This window comes from Astatotilapia calliptera, chromosome 2, assembly GCF_900246225.1.
Source record: "Astatotilapia calliptera chromosome 2, fAstCal1.2, whole genome shotgun sequence".
Classification (NCBI taxonomy): Eukaryota; Metazoa; Chordata; class Actinopteri; order Cichliformes; family Cichlidae; genus Astatotilapia; species Astatotilapia calliptera.
Genome location: NC_039303.1, coordinates 2787754 through 2815666, shown reverse-complemented (window position 1 = coordinate 2815666; position 27913 = coordinate 2787754). Strand labels below are relative to the sequence as shown.

Genomic DNA, 27913 nt, shown 5'->3' with positions numbered 1-27913 from the left:
TCTGTCAGTTACTACCAGTTGTCCAGGTCCTGGGAGCAGCAAAGCAGCTCCATACCATCACCCTAAAACCTCCATGTTTGTCTGTTAGTATGATGCACATTTTTATGAAACTCTGCTAGTTTCACACCAGCTTCAACAGGATGCAAACCTTCCACTTTCAAACTTCAACTTGTGTCTCATTAGTCCTCAGAATATTGTTCCCAAAGTCTTGAGGATCATCAAGATGTTGATTCAAATGTGAGACAAGCTTTTCTGTTCTTTTTGGTCAGCGGTGGTTTTTGACCTGGAACTTCTTGCCCAGGCTCATTCTTAAAATTGAATCATGACAAATTATACATCCAGCGCCGCACAAGCGGTAGCCTGTTACTAGCGGCAGCCTGTTCCTATCGGCAGCCTGTTACTAGCAACAGCCTGTTACTAACACCAGCCTGTTCCTATCGGCAGCCTGTTACTAGCAACAGCCTGTTACTAGCAACAGCCTGTTACTAGCGGCAGCCTGTTACTAGCGGCAGCCTGTTACTAGCGGCAGCCTGTTCCTATCGGCAGCCTGTTACTAGCGGCAGCCTGTTACGCCTGTTACTAGCGGCAGCCTGTTACTAGCGGCGGTTGCCTGTCATCAGATGGATTACCAGGAATGTAGCAAAATGCTGCTAACAGAGACATGGCTGCACTACTACTACAGTCCTACATTTCATGGATTCCAGCTGATATGGGCGGACATGCAACGGACAGTTAGCACACTAGCAGTCTGGAACTACTAGCAGATAGCATGAGAACCTACTACATGCTCAAGGTGGAGCCTCTCAATTATGTACCAACACAGAAAAACAGTGTACACTGAGGTGAAAGTTTCAGTGGTGCTTATGTTGTTGGTGCCTTTTGGGGCAGTTTGATGGCAAATCTGATGTGGTCTGAATGACCTCTAATACACAGCAAGACATGTTGCTTGTGTTTCAGTTTTCGTGGATAACATTCTAGTATTTCATTACTCTCTTCATACTAATTAGCAGATATCTGTTTCTATACAACAGAGTATTAAGTCCACATCATGAAAAAAAATGATTTTCTTAATTTTGGGATTAAAGTCAAAAGTTTGACATTAAGGCTATTTTGACAAAAAAAATCTCCACATTTAGAGTTTGTTGTGAAAATATTATTTTGAATTTATTCTTAAAATAATATTTAGACTTGAATTTCCAAATTTCAACTTCATTTTCAAAATGATGAGTTTTCTTACTTAACGTGGCCTCACTACTTCATCGAAGGTTTCTGACATGTACTGCTCATGGCCACTTTTAGCTGCTAAAAAACAAGGTGGGGTTCAAAATGCTATTGAAGCTTAATGTGAGTTATGCCAATCCTTTATATCACAGCTATGTGTCTAGAGGAGAACACTAGTTGAACACAATACATTTTCTCTGTATTGTTTAAATGTCCTTAACCAAGGAGTTATATATTTTCTTACCTTAGAACAAATTATTTGTTTCAACTTTTACAGCATTAGCAGCAAGACTAATATAAAGAAGTTATCTGTAATGTGTATCCTAATTTTTCAGAGCTTTGTTTGGGTGAATGAGAGGAGCCAGTGTAACACTTCCAGCTCTTCAAAAATCACAGACGCTCAGAAGGATTGGCTTTTCACGATTTATTCCTGCAGAAGACATAAAACACACTCAACAGGTGTCTTCTGATGGTACCAGCAATTGTAGCTCCCTCACAGTGCAAACGCGCGCTGTGTTGACAGACTTACAATTAACTTTTTAATAAGGAAAAGATGGAAAATAATAATTTCTCCCATTTTACAGTCTGTCACACTGAACTTGTATACAAAAAGAAACCTTATGACTAATAAAATACATTTCACAATCGTGTAAAACAAAATAACAGGATAACAGAAGCATCACCGACTAAACATTTCCCTCTAGTGGACAAATTAACAATAGCGCATTACATTTTCACTTGCTTGTGCTTTACAGACAAAATGACTGTTAACAAGCTCACGTACCTGCTTCTAAACGCTAGAGTGAGATCCGGTTTCTGGGTTTTCAAAATAAAATACAATTTAAAAAAATGATAAAATTCACACTTAAAATAATAATTAAGAACAGGTAAGTGCATGTTTTTCAGATGTATTTTTAACTCCGTTACACTCACCCCCACTGAATTTTATCAAATTTGAGCCTTAGGTACCCACACTAGTATGCACCAACCAAACAGAGGTCAAAAATCACAGACACCAACTAAACGTATCCCTAAGGATGAAGTGGGATAGGAGCAGCGCTAAACTCCCAACCCAGCAACTGGCAGCAGGGTTCCCGAAATACACCCTACTAATAACCCCTCACAAGGTGTGTACCATGGCTCAACAGAAAGAAAAAAAACAAAAAGAAAAACAAAAATGTAGAGCACATGACAGCAAGTACAAATCCCATCACTTAGGTAGGCATATAAACAGAACATTTAGTCAGAGAAGGACGAAATCAAGGACTTACAAACTGACTTCACATCAAACCTGTCACGAACCACGACTTGATTTGACATTGTCTGGATCAGTCTATTCACAGGTTTGACAAGTCGCCCAAGTCTGGTTCTGATCTGGGAACCATTCCCGGTTTGGCTATAGTCAGCCATTGGGGACTGAGCAGCAATGGCAGGAGCAACTACATCCACCACTGCGTCAGGTGTAGTAGAGCATCCTTGTACACCCTCCCCACAGCTCGTAGCAATATCGACCTCCTGGGACGCCATGCTAGAACCAGTTTGGTCAAAGTCCACTTCAACAGACAAGCCCGATGCAGCTGGCAAGACTGAATCCACGCTTGAAACATCAGTAAAATCTCCCTGAGACCGGCTGGACTCTGTCAACTGCGACACCCGTGCAACTGTCCTCTCTCCAGGGTCCAAAGGTTCAGAGATAACCTCCAGGTCAGCTGTCCCATCCATGGCATCGGGTGAGCGGTTACCATGAGCACCAACACAGCTCACAGCAGGGGCATTCAAATCCCCCTCCCCAGACGCAGCCCCATCATCATCTTCAGGCGCCGTGTTCACATCCCACGTAGAGGAGACGTGATCCGAGGTTCCAGCATCATCCTCCAGGGGCAGGAAATTCGCCACCAACAGCAGATTCCGGTGGACCACTCTCTCTCGTCCGGAAACAGAATCACGGATCTTGAAAGTGTGAGTATCATGGTTCACATCGATCACGGTGTAGACCGTTGACTCCCACCGATCAGCAACCTTCTTCTTTCCCCTCTCTTCCCTGTTAGCAACCAGGACTCTGTCACCAACCTCAATCCTGGAACCCTTCACTCTCCTGTTATAGAGTTGCGAGTGACGACGCTTCTCCTGCGCAGCTCGGGTGCGTGCAATGACCATTGCTTCCTTCACATCTTCCCTGAGGGAAACCACATACCTGTCATAACAGGTAACAGCAGGATCGCTCAGGACAGAGCGGAACAGAATGTCAACAGGCAACCGGGGCGTGCGACCAAACATCAGGTAAAAGGGTGCAAATCCAGTTGTCTCATGTGCGGTGCAGTTGTACATGAACGTCAGAGTCTGTAGCCGACGTGGCCAGTCCACTTTCGAGTCTGGTGGTAGGGCACGAATCATTCCACCCAGAGTCCGGTTGAAACGCTCCACACTGCCGTTCCCCATCGGGTGGTAAGGTGTCGTGTGTGTCTTCTTCACACCAGAGACTCTGAGGAGCTCACTTATCAATTGGCTCTCAAAATTAGCACCCTGGCCGCTGTGTATCCTTTCCGGAAACCCGAATACACAGAAGTACCTGTCCCAGAGAAGCCTTGCAACCTGTTTAGCCGACTGGTCCTTGGATGGGAAGGCCTGCGCCCAGCCAGTGAAGTGGTCTGTGATGACCAAGACGTCGACGGACTTGTTGTGTGAGCCCTCAGCCGACCAAAAGTCGATGCAGACCAACTTCAACGGTCTGGACGAGGACACACTGATCAAAGGTGCACGCCCGTCTGGTTCGATAGTCTTACTGACCACACAGCGCTGGCATCCCCGTACATGGTCTCGCACGTCACGCCCAAGGTTCAACCAGAAAAATCTCTTTCTAGCCAGGTCTAAACTCCTGAACTGGCCCTGGTGACCGGCATCATCATGGATCCCTCGGAGGACCTCAGCCTTCAACGAGTCAGGAACCACGAACTGCAGTCGTCTGTTACCTGATATCTGGTCTCTGGAGACTCTGTACAACACACCGTTGTTGAGGACCAGCTTCTCCCAGTGGCTCAGGTATCTTGACAAGGACTGGGTCCCCTACCCGCTCTCTCCTTGAGGGTCTCCTGTGTCTCTCAACGTAGAAGACGACGCGGGAAAGCACTGCATCCTGCAGCTGTGCATCCCTAAGTTCTCTCTCTGAATAGGCAGGTAAGGCCTCCAGACCGGGGGACACCAACTGTGGCAGGTGATGTAAAGCCTCTATTGCTCTCCCTCTTGGGCCGACATCCCACTCGACATGTGACTGCAAAACAGCTGTGACAGCATCTTCAGCCAGAACCAGGGGATTCAGACTCTGCATGCCTTGGGTGTCGGTGGACGACCGAAACGCCCTCTGGATTGATGCATGTGAAACATCTTTCGCCTCATCAAGGAAGTCTGCATATCTCTCAGCCAGCAGTCTGTCACTTACATTATCCTTCACAAAAGGCAATCGGCTCAGGGCATCTGCCACAATGTTCTGACGGCCTGGGACATATTTAATGTCAAAGTCATAGCTTGCAAGTTTAGCCACCCAACGTTGTTCACAACAGTCCAGCTTTGGCTTGGTTAAAATGTGGGTCAAGGGTTGTTATCAGTCCAGACGGTGAACTTGTGACCTTTGAGCCAATGACTGAACTTGTTGCAGACCGACCACTTTAACGCCAGAAACTCCAACCTGTGTGCTGGATAGTTTCTTTGAGACTGAGACAGGGATTTGCTGGCAAAAGCAATCGGTCTGGGCTTAGTTCCACCGTCCTGGATTTGAGCCAACACTGCTCCAATGCCATCCAGTGATGCGTTTGTCGAAAGCAAGAAGGGGCGAGAGAAGTCTGGGTGAGCCAAAACGACTGTATTTAACATCAAGCTCTTGAGCTTCTCAAAAGCCTCCTCTTCTCTGGATGTCCAATCCGAAGCACTCAACTTCCTGCATGGCCGCCTCACCTTAGTTGCTCCCTTGCCCTTCTTCACAGCACCTCTCAGGAGCTCAAACAGAGGTCTGGCAACAGCAGAGTACATGGGGACAAAGTGTCGGTAGTAATTAATCATCCCCAAAAATGATCTGACCTTTTGTTGGGAAGGGGTCACTCCATCAGTGTCCATGAGGTCCACGCTCCTCATGCTCGCGATAACTTCGACTTTGGATGGGTCTGTTGATACCCCATTTTGATCGATGATGTGACCGAGGAACTTCACGGATTTCCTCAGGAAGAAGCACTTTCTGGGAGCCAGCTTCAAGTTATGCCCGCGCAGCCTCTCAAACACCATTTCCAGGCGCTGCAAGGCAGTGTCCTCGTCTGGACCAAACACCAGGAGATCGTCCAAGTAACACAACAGGTTCAAATAATTCTGGTCACCAAAGATGCTGGTCATCATGCGCATGAAACTCGCAGGGCTGTTGCACAGACCCTGCGGCAGCCGATTATACTCATAAAGACCCATGGGCGTGGTGAAGGCAGAATATTTCCTGTCATCTTCATGCAGCGTCATGTTGTAGAAGCCAGATGTCAAGTCCATGGTACTGAACAGGCTGTTTCCCCCCAAAGCAGCCAGACAATCTGCTTGATGTGGAAGAGGATGGGCATTCTTCAGGGTTCTCTTGTTGAGCCACCGGAAATCGTTGCAAATGCGTAGATCGCCATTCTTCTTCCACACAAGCACCAATGGTGATGCATACTCACTGGTCGATTTCCTGATGATGTCCCTCTCCTCCATCTCAGTCAACACTTGTCTCAGCTTCTGGTACTGGCTTGGGGGCACACGCCTGTAGGGAAGTCTGAAAGGTCTGTTATCTGAGAGGCGAATGCGATGCACAAAGTTTTTGGCTTCCCCACAGTCGAGATGATGGCGGGAAAAGACATCCTCGTACTGCAAAACCAGGTCAGCCATCCTCTCTTTACACTGTCCCGATGTCTCGCAGGACTCTATGTCAACATCACCAAGCCCAACAAGTTTGAGTTTCTCCGTCATGGAGGTGGGCGTGACTTGTGGTGACATGGCCGACTGATGGCTGCTAGCCAGAGTTGTCTCCTGGAGCGCTGAAGCATCAAAGTCCTCAAGCGCCACACAGGAGTACACGTCTGCTAATTTGGCATTACGTTGCAGATGTACAGGCTGCTCAGACATATTGATCAGTTTCAATGGGACCCATCTGTCACCCCACAAGGGAGTAACCAATCTAGCAACCAAAATCCCTCTGGGTGCTGAGCGGGATGACGAGGGCTCTGTCATCACTGTGCTGCCAGGGGAGACATTGATGTTCTTTGGTAGTTTCCCCCATACCAGATATTCGCGACCCGGTTCAAGGGACACAGCTGAGTTACACCTAACCGTGCCTACTTTGTCCGGGATGTCCGAATCTTTCCATGGGGTCAAACCAGAAAGCATAGACAGAAAGTTTTCAGTCTCAAGGTTGGTCTTAGAGCAATTACTGGAGACCGTGTTCCAGTAGGGCTCACAACGTTTAGACTGGTATAATATGTGCTTTATGACGTTCGTCCCCAGTATCAGGTCATCAAGCTGCCCTTGAACCACCAAGACGGGAACTATCATTCTGCAGCCATACACCTCCATCTCCACATTGAAGGCATACTTAGGCTTCACACGTAGTCCTCCACACCCAACTAGAGTCCCATCCACTTTGATAACATCTTGATCAGATATCAGTCCAGACTCAAGCAGCGTCACCTCGGTTGCTTCATTCATGCTGCAGGCCATGGATCCACTGTCCAGCATACCACCCATTTTCAAAAGCCCACAGAGAGTGACCGGAGTGTAGAAAAGACTGTCACTATTGCCGACTTTGTGAACGTTTTGAAAAATAACTTCAGAATCTTTGCATTTTTGTCTTGCCTCTTCATACACTGACTCCGCATCACAGGTATCAACAGTTTGGGAGTTTCCTGTAAGACCTGCACTGCCTCCCACCGAATACAGGTCGGTTAGTTTCCCTCCAGCTGGACCTGAGTAGACGGACTAGCCGGGCAGGACAACCCAACATGGCCAGGAGCAAAGCATGAAAAGCACAGTTTATCAGATAGGCAGTGTGATGCTGTGGTATGTCTTGGATCACTGCAGACTTTGCAGGCATCCTCCCTCCTCCGTCTATTTCGCGAGAACTGATTAAACACCCCTCTCCTTGGTGTCTGAGTGTTGTGGTGCTGCATTCTCTCCATCATGGCCTGAAACATATCCACCATCTGACCCATGAGCCTTTCCTCTGACTGTTGAAGATTTTGACTCACCGCAGTCGAAGGGGAGGAACTCAGACTTCTGACGAGGGGATCCCGTGTTGCAGCGGTGGAGGGGAACGAGTCCACCAACCCCTGAAAACCTGAGGATGGGGGCGAGAAGCTTCGGGAGCATCCCTCCGGCACAGCAGCTGCAGGTGAGGCGTTCGGGTGCACGGCGGTGATCGTAGAATTACAGCCCTTCAACTGTGCAGCGTCGCTGGCTCTACCATTAGCTCTCACCTCCCTTTGATAATCATCAATCCTTTGTTGTACGTCTCGAGCAGTCCACTCATGGACAGGCTTGCACTTGAAGACATAAGAAAACTCAGGGTCAGGGCAATGTTTCACGAACATACATGCTACTTCATGGGTTAAAGGGGTCGCTGTCTGCCCCTGTCTGCGTAGCCCCTCTATGGCTAGTTCAGCAGCCTTGTTCAGTCTTATCCAATAATCTACTGGGTTTTCATCTCTGGTAGGGAGTGTTGCATAGAAGTCAGCAAGAGGGAGGCACGACGAAGAATCACTGAAATAATGGCGAAGGACACCAAAGATCAGATCAGGTTTCTGTTTGACATCAAGACCTGGGTCACTACGAAGAGCCACTCTGACCACATCTCTGGCCTTCCCCATTAAGTGGCTAATAATTTCGTTAGCCTGGCCATGAATGGGGACCTCTTGCTTCCATAGGTAGATTGTTGCCATGTCAATCCAGTCTTGAACCGAACATCTGTCTGTGCCATCACCCCTAAAAACTTGAAGCTCCCTATTGGGCTTAACATGGACAGTTACATGCGGTACATCTCGAGCGGTACTGTTACATTGCTCAGTTTGAGTCTTAGAGTCACCAGTCAGATTCACAACGCCAGCTGACAACAGTTTAGTAACAATGGATTCACCTATCTGGGCTCCTATTTGCTCAACCATGTGTGCTCAGTCCACTGCTCTACTCTCTCTACACACACGACTGCACTCCTCGCCACCACAGCAACATCTTTGTGAAATTTGCAGATGACACCACAGTGGTGGGGCTCATTTCCAAGGGAGACGAGTCTACGTACAGAGACGAGGTGGAGCAGCTGACGTCATGGTGTAAGGCCAATAACCTCCTCCTCAACACTTCAAAAACCAAAGAACTCATAATAGACTTCAGAAGGAAAAAGGCAGAGATCCAACCACTATTCATAAATGGGGACTGTGTAGAAAGGGTGGCAAGCTTCCGCTTCCTGGGAGTCAATATAGAGGAGAACCTTTCCTGGAGTGTGAACACCTCCGAGCTGCTGAAAAAGGCCCAACAGAGACTGTACTTCCTGAGAATTCTCAGGAGGAATAACATCACACAGAGACTGCTGGTGTCCTTCTACAGAGCCACCATTGAGAGTGTTCTAACTTACTGCATATGCATCTGGTACACTAGCTGCACAGGGGCTCAGAGGAAAGCACTCCAAGGGATCATTAACACCGCCCAAAAGATCACTGGCTGCCCTCCCCACACTGGAAGTTCTACACAACGCCCACTGTTTTAAAAAGGCCCAAAACATCATAAAAGACACCTCACATCCTGGCCACTCCCTGTTCGAACTGTTGCCCTCAGGCAGACGGTACAGGGCAATCAGAGCAAGGACTAATAGACTCAAACACAGCTGTTATCCAACTGCAATAACACATCTGAATACTACAAAAAAATGTCCATCACGCCACTCTTGTGTTAATCTATGCACGGTCTGAAGCATGTGTGTGGGAATGTATGTGAATGTTTTACTGTTACATCTTATTAGTATTTTAAGTATTCTATCTATTTTATTTTATTGTTTTATTTATATTTTGATATTGCTAGGGATGATGCAATGATCGGGGACCATTCTTGCTGTGTACAGCATCACTGTCTCTAATTGGAGTGGAAACCTGGGGCATATCACCCATACCCCTACCGATGGGAATAAAACTCGGGCTTTGGCCTAGCCCAGTGTCACTGCTCACAGGACCAAACTGTGTGACATTACTGGCGTCAACTGCACGAACTAGTCCGGCACCTCTACCCTTAGGTAGTACTGGAGTGACAAATTTATCCATCGTCAAGTCACACACTCAAGATGATAACTGCATGTGCACCCCGTTAGGGAGAGAGAAAAAAAAATAAAAAGATAAAAATAAGAAAAATAACAGTATAATAGCAGCAAAACGAGGGAAAGAAAAAATTATAATAATAATGTCCAAATAATTTGAACGTATAACCACACGTTGTATATCAAAACACAGACACTTTCACCCTTGTCTTATTTCAATCACACCCCTCACCTTTTTGTTTGTATGGTTTTTGTCTAAACTCACTTGGTTACAACAACACACATTCAACTTGTGAACAGCAGGGGAGCAGAACAGCAGCCACGGCGATGAGCATCAAGCTGATCTGAAGATCCGAATGGTCACGGCACCAGTGTAACACTTCCAGCTCTTCAAAAATCACAGACGCTCAGAAGGATTGGCTTTTCACGATTTATTCCTGCAGAAGACATAAAACACACTCAACAGGTGTCTTCTGATGGTACCAGCAATTGTAGCTCCCTCACAGTGCAAACGCGCGCTGTGTTGACAGACTTACAATTAACTTTTTAATAAGGAAAAGATGGAAAATAATAATTTCTCCCATTTTACAGTCTGTCACACTGAACTTGTATACAAAAAGAAACCTTATGACTAATAAAATACATTTCACAATCGTGTAAAACAAAATAACAGGATAACAGAAGCATCACCGACTAAACATTTCCCTCTAGTGGACAAATTAACAATAGCGCATTACATTTTCACTTGCTTGTGCTTTACAGACAAAATGACTGTTAACAAGCTCACGTACCTGCAGAAGACATAAAACACACTCAACAGGTGTCTTCTGATGGTAACAGCAATTGTAGCTCCTACAATGTAAAACAACATCACAAAAAGCACAGAAAAACAGTAAATCCAAACACATTTCCTGCTATGCGCAGCAACCACTAGGGGGCTGACAAAAGCTTACTGCCAAAGAGCATAAATACGGCAGAAACACTGTTTAACAGCAACCAGCCTTTGTTTCGGTTACACAGAAACTTTCTAACATCAATATGAACCTATATACATCGACATGTACAACTTATGTAACAACATTCACACCAGAAACCATAAAAATGCCAGAGCCTTTCATTACAGAACTTACCCTCACAGTGCAAACGCTTGCTGTGAGGAGCGGAAGCCTTAGCAGCTTCTAAACGCTAGAGTGAGATCCGGTTTCTGGGTTTTCAAAATAAAATACAATTTAAAAAAAAAAAGATAAAATTCACACTTAAAATAATAATTAAGAACAGGTAAGTGCATGTTTTTCAGATGTATTTTTTAACTCCGTTACACCAGCATTGACTGTTAGAGAAACGACATCCATGTGTGATTGATGGGGAGATCCTGAAAGACACAAGAACAAAAATGGCAGCAGAGTCAGATGTTTTCATGCTAAAACAGAGAGAATAGTAGCAGAAATGCTGTCTGCAAATGATTCAATTTACTGTAAGTTTGGAGTATGCATTACAGGATGTAGAAATAAATATGCATACTTTAATCTAAAAGACGCATACACACTGAATGGGTGTCTCTGTGACAGCTGGAGTACACTGATTGTGTAGTACATTAACCTGCACTAACAACATGAAACAGTTAGTGCTTAAGTTTTTCTATTTCTTTACTACAGGCCACTAATTATACATTCATGCCTCCCTGCACCAAACAGGAATGTTGGGAATTCCACTTTCTCTCACGGAGCAGTGTACATTCTGGCTGAGATGGAGAGGACGTGGATATCCATTCTCTGGGTATGAACTCAGTGCTGTATGAAGAATGGCATCGCCTTCATGTCGAGAGATGCCAGATAAGAAAGACCCCCAGCGGCAACGCTGTACACAAGGACAGCAACAAAACAAGAATGACAGCAACCTGATCGACAAAACCTGGCAACAGCATCACTTTATCATACAACAGATATTCACACACCTAGAACAGTTATTATTCTGATTAGGTTGGTAAAAGGAGACTGATATTTCATACACCTGTGATATACATGATACAGAAACTAGTTTCATGGAATTTTTGTAATTAATCTTCTTTCTGCACTGATGTGCTTAATTTCTGTAAAACACATGGATGTGTTTCATAATAGTAAATGTGATTCAGTTCAGCTCAGTTTTATTTATATAGCCTCTGAATGTTTTTATAATTACATTTACTACCATAACACGTTCGACTGAGCAAAAATTCCCCTATGTGAACTCCCATAGGTGAATCACCACCTTTTTGTGATGGATGGGGTTGTGTCCCAGTGATCCCAGAGGCTTTGTTGTTTGGGGCTTTTGCCCCTTCTAGGATCTCCCAAAGCCAAGCTGTTCCTGGTGAGGAGCCAGACAAAAAGAAGACCCCTTTGAGAAAAAGGAGTTAAAGAGATCATTTTATCTGCTTTGGATAGAGTTCTCAGTGTCCCAACCTGGTGCAACCTGGTAATTATAGGCCAATCTCCAACCTTCCTTTCATATCAAACATCCTTGAAAGAGTAGTTGTCAAACAGCTAACAGATCATCTGCAGAGGAATGGTTTATTTGAAGAGTTTCAGTCAGGTTTCAGAGCTCATCACAGCACAGAAACAGCTTTAGTGAAGGTTACAAATGATCTTCTTATGGCCTCTGACAGTGGAGTATGAATGAAACCTGCTAGTAAAAAATTAGTCAGAGAACCGGGGTTATACACATAACCTTAAGTTCTCTTTCATAGCATTCGTTTCGTGTCTCACTATGGGAGAAATATTGACTCCCGGATTGCCAGACATGCCTGTTAAGAAGACAACTGGCAACAGCACTTCACAGGGGAAAAGCTCCCACCTTGGAAGAACCTGCACTGAAGACTGAACGCGCTAGGTTAGGTGCTATTACATCTAACCTGTAAAACCTAGCAAATGTGTGAGGTGAGGCCCAGCATGCAGCTGCACACACCTCCTGGATAGAAACTCCCCTAACGAGAGCCCATGAGGTTGTCAGATCTCTAGTGGAATGTGCACGCAAGCCAGCAGGAGGCTGAAGGCCCCTGCTAATATAGGCCAGGGCAATTACTCCTACTATCCAATGGGAGAGGCGCTGTTTAGACACAGGCTTTCCCATATGTGGTTTAGCCCAGGACACGAACAGCTGGTCACTTTGTCTGACACTCTGGGTTCTACTGGAGGTGTCGTCCTGTTAAATGTAGCTTTTGTTTCCCTTTAATTTCCTTTTAAGTAATTCATTCAAGTTGTTGATCTTCAACAAATTGGTGTTAACTGCCAAGGATTTATTTTAAATAGAAATTTTAAAATGTTAAATAAAAATTTCAAAAAAGAAGTGATTTTTTAAAAGAATAAAATGTGTAATATGGTTGAAACACAGATTCAAATGACACAAGATCATTTTTCCCTCTTAGTCACATCTCTTTCACCTTTTCCTTCTGCTGTGTGTTTGTTTGAATCCTATTTATTCTCTCACTGACAGCTTTTCTATGTGCCTTTCAGTCACCTCTTATGCTGTGATTCCATATTAAGAGCATGTGCTATCAGCACCTACCTAATGAGTCTGGTTACTTTCACATATTTTAGAAACACACAGAAAAGCATTCACCAGTTTTCTCACATTCTTAAGGCTGTTATTAAGCTTTGGGAACAACGACAAATAAAAACCATAACATTTTGTATGACTTTTCAAAAGCAGAGGTATAAATCACTCAGAAAAAAATCAGGCACACAGAGAAATGAGACAACTTTATTCTATCAGGTAATATGTGTTTACAGAGCTTTCAGGTTAACGGCTGCAGTGAGGGAGCCATTGTGAACCATGATATCCGTGGTCATAAACACATTCTTAAAATGCAATTAACTTTATTTAAAAAAATTGTGTTTGTCTTTTTTCTGTGTATTTTACATAATTAACCTAACAAGAGTAATTTTACATTGTGGCAGAAAGCAGGAGTCCATGGAGGGACGGCCCAGCTGACCAGGAGACCTAAACCAGGAAAACTGTGAGGTGATGGAGCATCGCTGTGCTGCCCAAGGAGCAGTGCAAACTTACTAAACTTCTGATGAAAAAGTGAAAATGGCTCATAAGACCTACAACAACAAACTCATTTTCTTCCCATCTAGCAAATATTAGATAGCCCACAGTACTTAGAAAGTCCAAGTAAGGATAGCGCTGACCTTTTCCTCTGACAGAAATTTTCCGCTGCAGACTTGTTAAAATGTGTGGGAGTTATGAGCAGCATTCGCCGTGAAGGAGGTGACATTTTATCTTTACGGCAAAATACACCTCCAGGCTCTCACACCTTCCTCTGTATTCCAAACAGTTTGGAAAATATCTGTATTTTTTGTTCGTTTATTGTAAAAGCAGCAGGAACGGGAGATTACAGTGTTCACATAAACGCTTTGTCTTACTTAACACTATAGTTGAGGGCCTCAGAACTGAGCCTGTTTAATATGCACCACAGCAGTTTACCTCTCTGCAGCACAGGACCGATCATTATCTCTGCCACTGTAAACATGTATGTGTTATCAGCCATGTTCAGTGGATATTGTAATGCCTTTCATTACTTCACAAACATCACCGAGAGAATTTGACTTTGAAAACAGTGCAGAAATATGGGATTGCATTCATCTCTACAACATCATTGTATCAGTCTCTGTTGTAATAAAGAAACCTTTTCTTATTATATTTTCTCTCATGAGATCGTTGCCAGTTATTACTCATACTATTAGGATCCATTCTTCATTGATCTTCTCCTATTATACCCAGATCTGAGCCTGTTATATTGTGTTATTTTCTCATTAGATCCATTCTCCTTCGAAGGTGTTTTCTCATCACAAAGTCAGAATGCCAGCTTACCGTGGAGAAAAGAGTAGACATCCACAAACTCCAGGGTGTTCGAGGTTACTAAATGAACAGTTAGAAATGGAACTTTTTAAATGTAATAATATATTTAAGAATACACACAAAAATATTTCATTGTAACTTTAAAATTCAATTTACCTTCAAAGTTTGTGGATCAGTTTCATCTGCATGGATTCCATGGCACAGTATCCATGGAATATGGTCATCCATAAGTTTATGCTGCTCAAGTGGGAAATGGGAAATAAAGTGCCCAAAAAACCCACATTGGAATTTCAACATTAAGGAAGAATGGAAGAGAAATCTATTTCATATCATAAAATATCTTAAATTAAAAGTCTGACACTCTGATTAGTAACAAGACGATTCTGCATTTTATCACCAATAAGAACTGAGATATTTCTCATGTGGATCCCTGAGAAGAAATTAAACTAGAGTTGTGACTCTAATGACTGTTTATTCTATGAAACACAGACTGCATATGAGTGCCTTATAAAGAAAAGACACAGCAACACAACATAACTCAAAAAGAAGAAAATAATTAATATAAAAACTGAGGTAGTTTGAAGCAATGGTGAAAGATCATTGGCTAAAAGTAGTAAATATTATGAGCATTGAAATCCAGTTTAAAATGTAAAATAATAAACTTTAGGGTAGATAAAATTTGGAAATACAATGTGTTTAATAAGTTTAAAAGAGCATTTGCATTATACATGGTTCAGTTCTACAAGTATCCTGTTTTACTGTGAAGAGCTTTGTAAGTGAATGTGGCTGTGATCGGTAGAAGGACTGAGAGAACGGAAAGTGTGTGAAGTTTGTGCAAGTCTGTACGTATGAAGTGGACCATCTACTTGACAGTCTTTGTCGAGACGCACATTTTGCAGACTGCGTGTGAGAAGCTGAAATCCACCGAGCTCCTCACTTCTGAGCAGCACAAGCCTACCGCACGATAGCCCCTACACGGAGGTCATACAGGCAACAACACTAGATGTTCAATCGACGCTAAAAAAAAGACGTCGCCTGCCGTTACAAAACAAGCCCTTAAGTGGACCAGAACGTCCAAACCTGACATATAAAAGACGCCACTTTACACAGTGGGATGGCTCAATAGAGCTCTGACTTTTTGTCTGCAGTGCTGAAGACAAACCTAGGCTTATTTTCCTCGTGATGGATAGAAAGATGTTCTAGCTTTACTGAGTGCTTTTTAATAGAGCAACAAACTATTTTTCCAGGGTAATTGATGATCGTCTAAATTAGTCAGACACATTTCCTCTCCAGCTTACGAGTCATCTGCTTTAAGCTGCGTGTTTGGGAGTCAAGTACTTCTGATTTCAGGCTTTCTTGGTCAGAGAGTCACAGTATCCAGAGTCATATGGAATGAAGATGTAAAATTATCAACAAGATAAGAATAGAGAACAGAATAGAATATCACTTCATTGTCATTGCACTGAACAACAAAACTGTGCAGGAGTAAAAGACATCAGTAAAAGACATCAGGAGTAAAAGACATCAGCAAAAGACATCAGCAATAAATAGCAAACAGGAGAGATATATACAGTCTACAGGAATATATAGAAAACTAGAGGAATGTATATAAACAATAGAAAGGCACACAATGGAGAGCAAAGTGCTTGGATAATCAACTTCTGTGGGAGCAGAGTTCAGGTAGTTGCTCTGCTCTGTTGGCACACAGCATTGCAGGAGATAACGGTGGATGAATTATATCCTTAAACTTAATCCAGGGTTCGTACAGGTGCTTGAAATCCTTGAAAATGCTTGAATTTTAATGTTGTCTTTTCAAGGTTTGAAAAGTGCTTGAATTTCAGATGTGGTGCTTAAAAGTGCTTGAAAGTCCAACTGTATTTCATTCACCACAAATAACTATCTGAATACTTTTCTTATCAGATAGAGAAAATAAAATGAGTCGCAAAATGTAAAAGCAAAATTTCCCCGCCTGGGCTGCCTTGCGCCTCCGTCTGTTTCAACGTGTGACCCCGCCCCTCCCTCCGACAGTCGGGGATAACACACATTATACATTATAAACATTACATTATAAATGTCTTCAAGCTCACACTGAGGCCTTTGGGGCACTATCAGCCACTGAGACAGTACACACATTTATATGAATATTTCATACTTTGAGGCTGCCTGTTTATTTAAGGGAGATGAACAAAATACATTGGAATTGTACATAATAATATCACGGATGATAAATTGAATCGATTTTAAGTAGATGCTTTTCATTCTTAAAGTCTTATATGTTGAATTGAACTATGTGATCTGTTCAAAGCCTCCCAGTCAGTGCTGTTCTCCATGCCTGTCTGACTGTACATGATGTTATTAGCACAAACACTTTAAAGGTGATCATTTAGGACTTTAGCAAAACTATAGACAGCAATGTAGTTAGCAATAAAACAGTTTTATTGGGAATTAACTTAAAAAACAAACAAACATCTGTTTGCTATTTTTTGTCACACAGGAAAGAAGCATCAATATCTGATGAGAAGACTTAATTATTTCTTTTATGGGGTTTCTTTTTCAACAGGAGAAGAATATCTCTAACAAGTTGATTCGTTGACATTTTTTAAGTGAAATGTGCATTTTGAGTTTATACACTATGTATATAAGGTGACTGTCTCCTTTTGCTGTACGTTTGGGTGGTGTGTTTTGGAACAAAGGTGTTCCCCTTTTCTTACTGAGGTGAAGCATGAAACAAGCATTCTTTTTTTTTTTTTTTTGGGGGGGGGGGGGGGGGGGGTTGCTGGAAAAGCTTGAAAAGGGACCTTGAAAGTGTTTAAAAATTGTTTGAATTTGACCCTGAAAAAGGCGTATGAACCCTGTTAATCACAGCACTTTGAGAAATCTACAGAATCTACTGTGATGAAATCTATTTTCCACTGCTGTGTAATCCATCATTGTAAATTTAAATGTTTTTAGGTAATGATCAGTCAGACGAACAAGGGTTTTCAGAAAAGACTGCTACGTTTTCACACAATCTAGAGTATGATTAAAGTGCTGGGTGGGTTCTTTTACATTTTGACAGAAGCCAATTGAATCTAAAAATCACCCACAATAATTATTTTATCTGAGCTGAGAACTAAATCAGATAAAAAGTCTAAGAAATCAGACAGAAACTCTGTAAGGCCCAGGTGGACGATAGATGATAACAGGTAAGACTGGTTTCTGAGTTTTACAGCTAGGGTGGAGGAGGCTAAGCATCCGGCTTTCAAATGAATTAAAAGTCTGTCTGGGTCTTTGGTTAATTAATAGGCTGGTGTGAAAGATTGCTGCCACACCTCCCCCTCGGCCTGTGCTTCGAGGTTTCTGGTAGTTAGAATGACTCGGGGGTGTTGATTCATTTAAACTAACATAATCATCCTGCTGCAACCAGGTTTCTGTAAGGCAGAGTAAATAAATTTGTTGATCAATTATTAAGTCATGTACTAACAGAGACTTGGAGGAGAGAGACCTAATATTTAATAATCCACATTTCACTGTTTTACTCTTTGGTTCAGATGTGGATACTGTATTGTTCTTTCTTTGTGATTGTTTATGTTTAAGTTGTTTGTTGCTGGTTTTTAGTTTGTTTTTTGTCTGTTTGGGAGCTGACAGTCTCTATGGAGATGGATGCCGTCTCTCCTAACAAGACCAGGTTTCCTCCAGAAGGTTTGCCAATTATCTATGAAGCACACATCATTTCTGGGACACCACTCAGACAGCCAGCAATTTAAGGAGAACATGCGGCTAAACATGTCACTCCTGGTCCAGTTGGGGAGGAGAAAATTACAGAGTACTGCAGTGTTTTGGCAAAGTTACACACCGATTTATTGTAAATTTTAGTGACATAACAAGATGTCATTACTACTTTGACCCCTGGAAGCCGTTAATGTCTCTAGCTTCACATGTCTCAAAACAGTCACCAAAATCCAGTTTGTTCCTCGACAGGTGTGTCGAAAACTTATGGTATAGAAATTGAACTTTTAACAGTATTCCCTGAAAACTCTCTGATGTTTATTTAACTAACGAGAATTACAATTAACTGTGAATGTATGAAATAGCCCACGTGTGCTGCTTAGATTACATTTAAACCTAAAAAATAAAAATAAAATAAAAAGTTCAGGTTGCAACAATATTGTTACCAAAGTTTGCGAACAAAGCGCTTCTTGTGTTAATGAGCTGTGTCAGGTAAATAATTAAAAACAATAAAAGTCCTTTTGATCTCTTGGATTATGTGAAATATGTGACTTTTCTTCACATTAAAGGTTAATCATGTACAGCATTGTGTCCAGTCATTACTGTGTAGGACTGCTCATCAAACTATGTTGTAACTACAGGCACCATCCTAGAATATGTATTATGCAGTCTATATAATGTAATGTATGCATGGATTTGTTTGTTTGTTGATAATATGTAGTGTAAACACAGTATATTAATTAGCACAATGATAAGCTGTAAAAGTAGATTGCTCATTTTGTTTGTTGCCAGGTTTGACTTACATACAAATATAGACTTAATTGATTATGAAGTCTTTTAACTTAGCATCCCACTACACTTCTCTACTTTGTGCTTCTCAGGCTGTGTGACCCCCAAACCCCAAACCTAACCTTGACACCTAACCTTGTATTAAAGCATAAAGCACTTCCTCACCCCTAACAAGCTGTGGCTAATCGTATGTAAAGCTCTTAGTCTAGTGGAGCCCCTGGGTAAAACAGACACATTTTATAATTGGCAGCACTAGATTAATGCATGACTACACTCTGTCTCCAGAGGAGCTCAGTGCCTCTATCAAAACTCAAAATGTTCTTCCAGCCAATGCCAACTCTTGTTAACCAACTATCATTGAAGGCTGACTGATGCGTAAATATGTTACTTTGTCACTATCTGCAGTAGTACAGAATTTTCCAGATAATTTCTGGGCATCAACAGTTTTTTAACAGGAAGGGCAGACACAGAAACATTTTTCTTGTTTATTTGATGAAGCATAAATATGATAAAGCATTACACACATTTGTTTCTTTCAATCCAAACAGGTCTTTGGTGCAAATATACAGCGTCATGAAAAAGCACTCTTCCTCATTTCATATTTTTTACGCTTTCATTTTTGAGACAATCAGAGAAATTATAATATCAGAGAAATAGAAGTAAAGTAAATATAAAATGCAGTTTTTAAGCTATGATTTTAATTGTTTTAAAGAAGTTAAGTGACCCTAAGTGACAATGTAATTGCCCTTTAAACCTAATAACTGGTTGAGCCACCTTTGGCAGCAAGAACTGCAATAAAGCGTCTGGCGATGAGTCTTTCACGTCATTGTGGAGGAATCTTTGCCCACTCTTTACAGAATCGTTTTAATGCAGCCATATTGAAGGTATGAACCTGCTCTTTACTGCCAAAGCATCTCATTTGGATTTGAATCCAGACTTTGACGAGTACAATCAAAAACCTTTATTTTACTTTTGTTTTTCCTTGCCATTCACAGTCCCTCAGCCACTCAAAGTTCAACTTTCTGGAGTGATTTGAATCATTGTCCTACTGCATAATCCATGAGAGCTTTTACGCTAGCCAAATGTTACAAGCCTTAAGCCTTCCTAAAAGTTTTTTTTTCTCATCAGTGCACAGAATATTTTTCCCAAAGTCTTGGGAATCATCAACATGTTTTTTGGCAAATTTGAGATGAACCATGTTTGGAGCTCTCCCAGGAATGACTTTTACCCATTAACTCACCTTAGCTGAGGCGAGTGAGGCCTGCAGTTCTTATCTTCTGGTTTTGTTTGACGGAATATGTCACTGCTGGGCTGTTTGGAGTAATTTTCATAGTCATTTTCCCAATAAGCTGGCCACTCCTGGGAATATTCGCCACTGTTCGATGTGCTCTCTATTTTTGGATAATTGCCATCATCGAGGTTCGCTGCAGGTCCAAAGCCTTTGTAACCCTTTACAGATTGACAGATGTCAATGACTATTTGTCGGCTGTTTCTTTAGGTCAAGGTATGATGCTTTTTGACATCTCGCAGCATACTTCACTTTGTCAGACATGTTTAAGTGATTTGACGATTCAGCCGGTCTGACAGTAAACTAAGGTCAGCTTTCCAAAACATGTGGTTAATCACAGTTTGTGATTTAACGTCTACTTTTTCACACAGAAAGGTTTGATGGCTTTCAAACCCTTAATAAATGCAATCATCATCTAAAAACTACATTTTGTATTATTATCTTTATCTAATATTAAAATTTCAAAGTCAGCTTTATTGTCAAAATCCATATGTACAGATTACACACAGTGTACACTAAAACAATATAAAGATAAAAAGAAAATAAAAGTCTTACGTACAACACAACACAATACAATCTTACATAAACAGAAACAACAGTGTTCACCACAATCAGTGGGTGTGGGCCAGTCAGTGAAACATTTGTATGATGGCCTGTCTGACAAATGTGGAAAAAAGTCATCAGGAATACTTTACATACCCCCCAATTTTTTTGAAAATCATTCGGCCATTCTCTAGAAAACCATCAGTTAAAAAAGCAACCAAAAATTAACTTTACCAGCCTGATGAAGACAAAGATCCAGGGAACTGGAGATGGTGTAGTGATTTGTATTTGTGCCAGTGTCTCTTGGGAGGGAAGTGTGTGGGCCCTGACGGATGGATGGATGGCAGGGTGACAGCGAACAGATGGAGGCTCTGATGGATTGCATCGAAATTAAATGTGAAAAAAGAAGCCAGGACCCTCAGTCAGAATACAGGACACACTACAGCGCTCGTCTTCCATTACAACTGTACTGGCATGACTGTTAATCAGAAACACTGCGCAAAAGCAGCGCTTAATGTCAACTGTCAACTACTTTGTATAGAGATGCCACCAGCCTCTCTATGAAAGTTTTCACTCTGTCTTATTCTCATGTTTTTGTGTATTTTTCTTTCTCTTATTCAAGCTCAAAGAAACAAAGACTTTTCTGTTCTAACAAGGAGAAAAACAGTTTGGCATCCAAACACCCAGGGCTACCAGCAGAGCAATATGAGGGAACCACAAAGATGCATTATGTGCTTATTCTCATCATTACAAATATATTAATTTATTCTGTCCCAGTTACATCCATCAGGTGTCTGACCATCCCAACTCTACCCCCATCACCCATTTCTGCAGCTCTTTTTCTCCCATTGCTTGGTAGGAGGAGCTAAAATGGCTTTTTTCATGTGTAAGGTTGTCGTTCCAGCCCCAGATGAGGCTGGCACATATGGAGCCAGTGAAGAGCAAGGTTAAAAGAAATCTCAAATGCTGGGAAGGTTTCAGTAGAAATGTAAAATGTCACAGGGATGTGACTGGGAGCAGAATGTAATGTAGTCACGTCAGTGAGATAAAGGTCATCTAGGGACAGCAAATCAGCATAAATGTGGCGTTTTAAATAGTTACCGATAAATAGGTCTGTTATACTTAGGACAGAGACGTGGTTCAATGTAAAAACAAACTAAGTGCCTTCTTGACAATTCACAAAGTCTCAACTCAGTATTCTCAGGGTGAAATTCCCAGGGTGGCGTTGTTGGGTTTTCATTAAAGCACCGCCATTTTGACACCATTGGTTCTTTGCTCCTTTCTGTATTTACTCTCCACCAGCTCGTGCTGCCACATTTAGCACCAGACAAAGTTTAAAACAAGGTGCAATTTAAATAGTGTTGAAAGCACCAAGAGCCATAGCAGCAGACTGCTCTGTCCATCAAACGCTGCCATGACTATATGCTTAGCTGGACTTTTTAACAAACAGTCTGACTCAAACACTGTGTCTAACCGTTTTTCCCCACTCGGCGACACACCCGCTGGTAATTGGTGATTCTGTTCTCAGACGTGAAGCTAGAGACACAGACAACCATAGTCAGTTGTCTTCCAGGGGCCAGAGCAGGCGACATTGAAGGAAATTTAAAACTGCTGGCTAAGGGTAAAAGTAAATTCAGTAAAATCATAATTCACATCGGCAGTAATGACACCCGGTAACGCCAATCGGAGGTCACCATAATCAATATTGAATCGGTCTGTAACTTTGCCAAAACAATATTGGACTCTGGGGAGGGGACCAGAGAAAACTACAATCAGACCAGGAGTGACATGTTTAGCCGCATGTTCTCCTTAAATTGCTGGCTGTCAGAGTGGTGTCCCAGAAACGATGTGGGCTTCATAGATAATTGGCAAACCTTCTGGAGGAAAGCTGATCTTGTTAGGAGAGACGGCATCCATCCCACTTTGGATGGAGCAGCTCTCATTTCTAGAAATATGGACAAATTTATTAAACCCCCCAAAATATGACTATCCAGAGTTGGGACCAGGAAGCAGAGTTGCAGTCTCACACGCCTCTCTGCAGCTTCTCTTGGCATAACTGAAAAGAACTTAGACAACCTGATGAAAGATTTTTGAGTTTTGTGATTATGCTTAGTTGTAGCTTCATTTAAAGGAAGAAGAGCTTGTGAATTGGAACCAACACAGGAAGAGAGATTGAAGCCATATGTGTAGAGGAATGTGGTGACATACGACACTTCCTCCTGTTTTAACAGACAAACTGACTCTCTCTCTCTCTCTCTCTCTCTCTCTCTCTCTCTCCCTCTCTCTCTCTCTCTCTCTCTCTCTCTCTCTCTCCCCTTATATGGGAATGTCTGAATTTCTATACATACAAAGTTATCTCCTGTTTCAGCTGACAAGCGAACAGTCTCTCCTTTTATGGAAATGTTTTATATTTTGAACATGCCACTCCTACTTCCTTGAAAACTTGTTTAAGTATAAAGAAAGAAAGTTCTGAAAGCCCTGGGTGGTTTTTCCTCTGTCTCACATCTGTCCTGCACACATCTGGTGCAGGATGGATTGGACGGTGAGGGACAATCGTCCATGTGTGCACATGTATAAGATATCTTGAGTCTGAGTTCCTTTGCCTTCTACAATTTCTCTTAACACAACCTAATACACTTAAACCTAAACACTAAAATATATTAGAACTTAAAACTCTGGGTCAAAAGACCCAGGACCTGACACAGGGTCTCCTGGTTAGCGCCCTTCCATTCTCCTAATGTAGAACAGGACTGTTAGAATAGAATAGAATAGAATTCAACTTTATTGTCATTGCACATGCACAGGTACAGGGCAACGAAATGCAGTTTGCATCCATCCAGAAGTTCTTTAGTGATATAGATATATTACAATATATATTAGCAATAATATAGATATGTGAGTATATTACAGAAATGGGTCTATTATGGTATGTTATAATGTACATGGTATGAAGTATGTTGTGAATATTCTATAACTATAAGCTTTTATATAGCTTTCAGCAGCCAATGTTTCTAAGGCTGCTACATCAAGTGCCACCTCTAAGACACTTTCTATGTAACGTAGAGATGCAGACGGCATGTGACAAAATAACTTGAGGTGATGTCTCAGAATGAGAATGTGATGAAATAAGAGCTGGGCAATAGAACAATAACGATATGTATCTGGGACTCTCCACCATTTGACCTTAGAACTGAAGAAGCTTCTCGGATGAGAGGTAAAACGTCTTCAAGCAACTTATGTTCACATTTTGGACAGAGAGGACAGATGGTTTGAAAGAGGAGTGAAAGAAGCCATCTATGTCCACTGTGAGCGACCATCTTTGAACAGAGGCGGGAGTTTACGACACCAACTCTCTGCCATCTATAATCCAGTTTTGAGATCCCTTCCCAGACGCCTTAACGCCCACTCACATCCTGGACCATCTGACCTCAGGAATTCACATGATAAGGTGGGGCCAGGTTTCACAATGAACACACCCGAAACTCTGGCTGATTGGGACCCACACCCAGTTTCACACCTTGGCGCAGGCGATTAGAGGATCATCAGGGGTCCTTTTGTCCCTCTGTGGGGGGTCACTCCCACTAGGTTTATATCTGGGACTCTCCACCATTTGACCTTAGAACTGAAGAAGCTTCTCGGATGAGAGGTGAAACGTCTTCAAGTAACTTAAAGAAGTCCAGACGCTTTTCTTTGCAAGCTCCTTTGACTACGATGACCTGGATGACTGAGAACCTTCACAGACAGACAACGATATGTATTGCGAAATAACTTTTTCTCGATAGAAAAATTAAACTATTGCGATAGGCCTCATCTCGCTTGTCCTCTTAAAAAAAAAAAGAAGAACAGCCAATCCAAATTAAGTAGCGCAGAGCTGAACCAATCCCAGCCGCAGCGTCACGTCACGTGACTTGTTACGTACAGCACAAGTGCCAAGCCGCACATGTGTATTTGTTTGGGAAGCAGCCAGCCGCCGTGCCGCCCGGGTAATGGAGGAAATGAGTGTGCCGACTAGAGAAAAATCAACTGAGAGCGTGACCGAAGGTTACCGAAGAGAAAACAGATGATGGTTCCAATGCTGGAGAGATTGTCGAACGGAAGAGCCACAGAAGTTCCGTAGTGTGAAGGTATTTCAGCTATTTCAAGTCTGACAAAAAACAGAATAGCGTGCACTGTAAATTGTGCCGAAAGCAAGTCTGGAAATACAATAAAGCGGTGCATGCTCAATCTCTGACTGGAAGCGCTGATTCGTCATTCGGCTTTTGTCAGACTAAAGTAACTGTTAAAACTGTTTGAAAAGCTCAGCTATACAACAAGGAGAGACTGAGAATTTCCTTTTAGTTCTCAGTTTATTTGATATTGACAAAAGTTAGTCAATTTTGTCTGTTCTTCTGTAAAACAAACTAAGTGTCAGGGTCCTGGGACTGAGTGGCCCAGGGTCCCTGAGCAGTTATGTATTATATTATTATTATTATTATTATTGTTGTGTATTGTGGTGTTGCTCCCCCTTCCCTGTGCTTGTGTATATGTGTGTGTGGGTGGCTGAGCACATGTTTATAGGCGGCGTCAGGCCTGGAGGGTGTGGCCCTGCAAGGGGACTGGCCACACCCGAAGCCACACACCTGCTGCTGATCAGGCCTCGTTGGGGGAGCTACTTAAGAGAGTCTTGGAGCTCCCACCGATGCGGGATCATTGCATGACACTCCACGTTAGTCTTCTGTTCAGTTAAGTTAGTGTGCGTGTATGCCCGCAGTTGTATGTGTCCTGACGGCTGCGTCTATTGTTTCCCACAGGAGGAGCGTGGAAGACACGAGAGCAGCGAGCACCAGGGGGTGCTGACATGGGAGCGGAGAGCACAAAGACACGGACTATTCACGGAGAGACACAACACGGGAGTCTGGGAAAACACGGGCATTTATTGTTTTCTTTGGTGTTTTTCTTTGCTTGTTTTGGTTCTGGCCCTCCGTCCTGGACCTCCTGCCGCCCGCCCTGGGTTGGTTGTGCTGTTTTGTTTTTGGTTTGTGTTTTGGGTCGTCGGGAGCCGACCCTTAGAGGGGGGGTACTGTCAGGGTCCTGGGACTGAGTGGCCCAGGGTCCCTGAGCAGTTATGTATTATTATTATTATTATTATTATTATTATTATTATTATTATTATTATTATTATTATTATTATTATTATTATTATTATTGTTGTGTATTTTGGTGTTGCTCCCCCTTCCCTGTGCTTGTGTATATGTGTGTGTGGGTGGCTGAGCACATGTTTATAGGCGGCGTCAGGCCTGGAGGGTGTGGCCCTGCAAGGGGACTGGCCACACCCGAAGCCACACACCTGCTGCTGATCAGGCCTCGTCGGGGGAGCTACTTAAGAGAGTCTTGGAGCTCCCACCGACGCGGGATCATTGCATGAGACTCCACGTTAGTCTTCTGTTCAGTTAAGTTAGTGTGCGTGTATGCCCGCAGTTGTATGTGTCCTGACGGCTGCGTCTATTGTTTCCCGCAGGAGGAGCGTGGAAGACACGAGAGCAGGGAGCACCGGGGGGTGCTGACACGGGAGCGGAGAGCACAAAGACACGGACTATTCATGGAGAGACACAACACGGGAGTCTGGGAAAACACGGGCATTTATTGTTACTTTGTTGCACACTGTAAATAAACACACTGTTTATACATAGAGCACCGCGCCTGGGTCCTCCTTCCCCACACATCCCCACGGTCTGCCAGCCAGACCGTGACACTAAGATTTATTTATAGAATTAATATTTTGTTTCTAAGTGGAATTGACAGTTTAGTCTGTTTTGTTTGTTCTATTTTAAAACTTAAACGCTTTAGCGGCTGCCTTTTGTGTAGTTTGCAATATTTGCCTTTATTTATCTGAAAAAGTCTCATGTTCCTTAAGTACATCTACCCTGTTGAACTTATAAATAAATATATAAGTAAATAAATATTTACATCAAAACAAGCTGCTGATTATTTCACATTTTACTTGTGAGCAATGGCACATTTAAATCTTACAAATATAGTTATTTGGCTTATATTGTGATAGATATCGTTATCGCCTGAAATGAAAAAAAAAACATCGTGATATGAAAAAATCTTATATCGCCCAGCTCTAGATGAAATACAAGTACACTTTCAGTTTGGCATGAAACTGGACAAACTGGACTGTATAGATATTCACCAGTCACTACATGGTGTACTGTATAAAGTGCTTTGAATGCTCAGGTAGAGTAGAAAAGAGATCCAGTGCATTTAACTGTTTATATTTGCAAATATCTTATCAGCCAATCTCACGACTGTGACTCTGTGACTTAGTCCATTGTGTAGGATAGTTGTATGCTTGTAATTTGCTGTACAGTAATTACATCAGTCCATATTAGGATGGAGTCCCTGCTGTAAGTGCCTCAGGTTATTGGAGCAAACTCTTCATCTGTTTTTCACAACACTAAGTGTTTGTTGGGTGAAATTTGTTCGACCAGCCAACATCTTTTAATGCTGTTTATCATATTTGACTGATACAAATGCAGTTTATGGGGATAATGCAGTGGATATGATCACAGGAGCAGTTATGGACATTTGTATAGAGTGTAATGAACACTGGGGCCTCTTGAAACACTAGGAGAGATTTAGTGATTTCAAATATAACAAAGACCCATTCAGTTTTCCCACTGATGCTGGTGTAATCCAAGAGCTGGAGCAGTATAAAAGAAACAGTCCATTCGTTCCTCTGGATCAGAGCCACTCGATGACAGTGGAAGAACAATTCTGTCAGCTTGTAAACAGTTCAACATATAGAGACGCTCACGGCTCGCATAGAGAGCCTTTCTAAGCATGCCACGGGCACAATTTGGAAACTGGATGACAATAAAAAATCTAAAAGCTATTCCTTGTTCCAGCCTACCTTTATTTCCCCTCAGATCTGTGGGGCAGAGCTAATATGCTCACTGTTGACTGTGACAGGTTAACAAAGAAAGAAGAAACTCCTTGTTGAAAAACGTGAATCACATTCTGTTATTTGTGCATCACGGCTGTTGTTGGCAGGATTCGGGACACCAACAGCTCCACTCATGTTGCTGGCTTACTTTGTTTCCTGTGCGATTTACTCCTGGTTTGTGCTGGATGACTCCCAGTGTGTTGAGGGCCGTGGCAGCAGACGTGTGTCAGTCGTACTGCTCACACTGTACTTTTGCTCAGTGGGGGAAAAGCTGCTTTGCTGCTACCCCCTCCTCTGA

General features: G+C 42.5%; 1 long non-coding RNA gene across 1 annotated transcript; it reads left to right on the top strand.

Moving 5' to 3' along the window:
• Nucleotides 1-661: 661 nt before the first annotated feature.
• Nucleotides 662-14091, top strand: LOC113030527 (uncharacterized). Its single transcript, XR_003273595.1, has 3 exons — nt 662-793; nt 11215-11296; nt 13456-14091. It is a non-coding gene; the product is annotated as an uncharacterized LOC113030527 (long non-coding RNA).
• The last annotated feature ends 13822 nt before the right edge of the window (nt 14092-27913 follow it).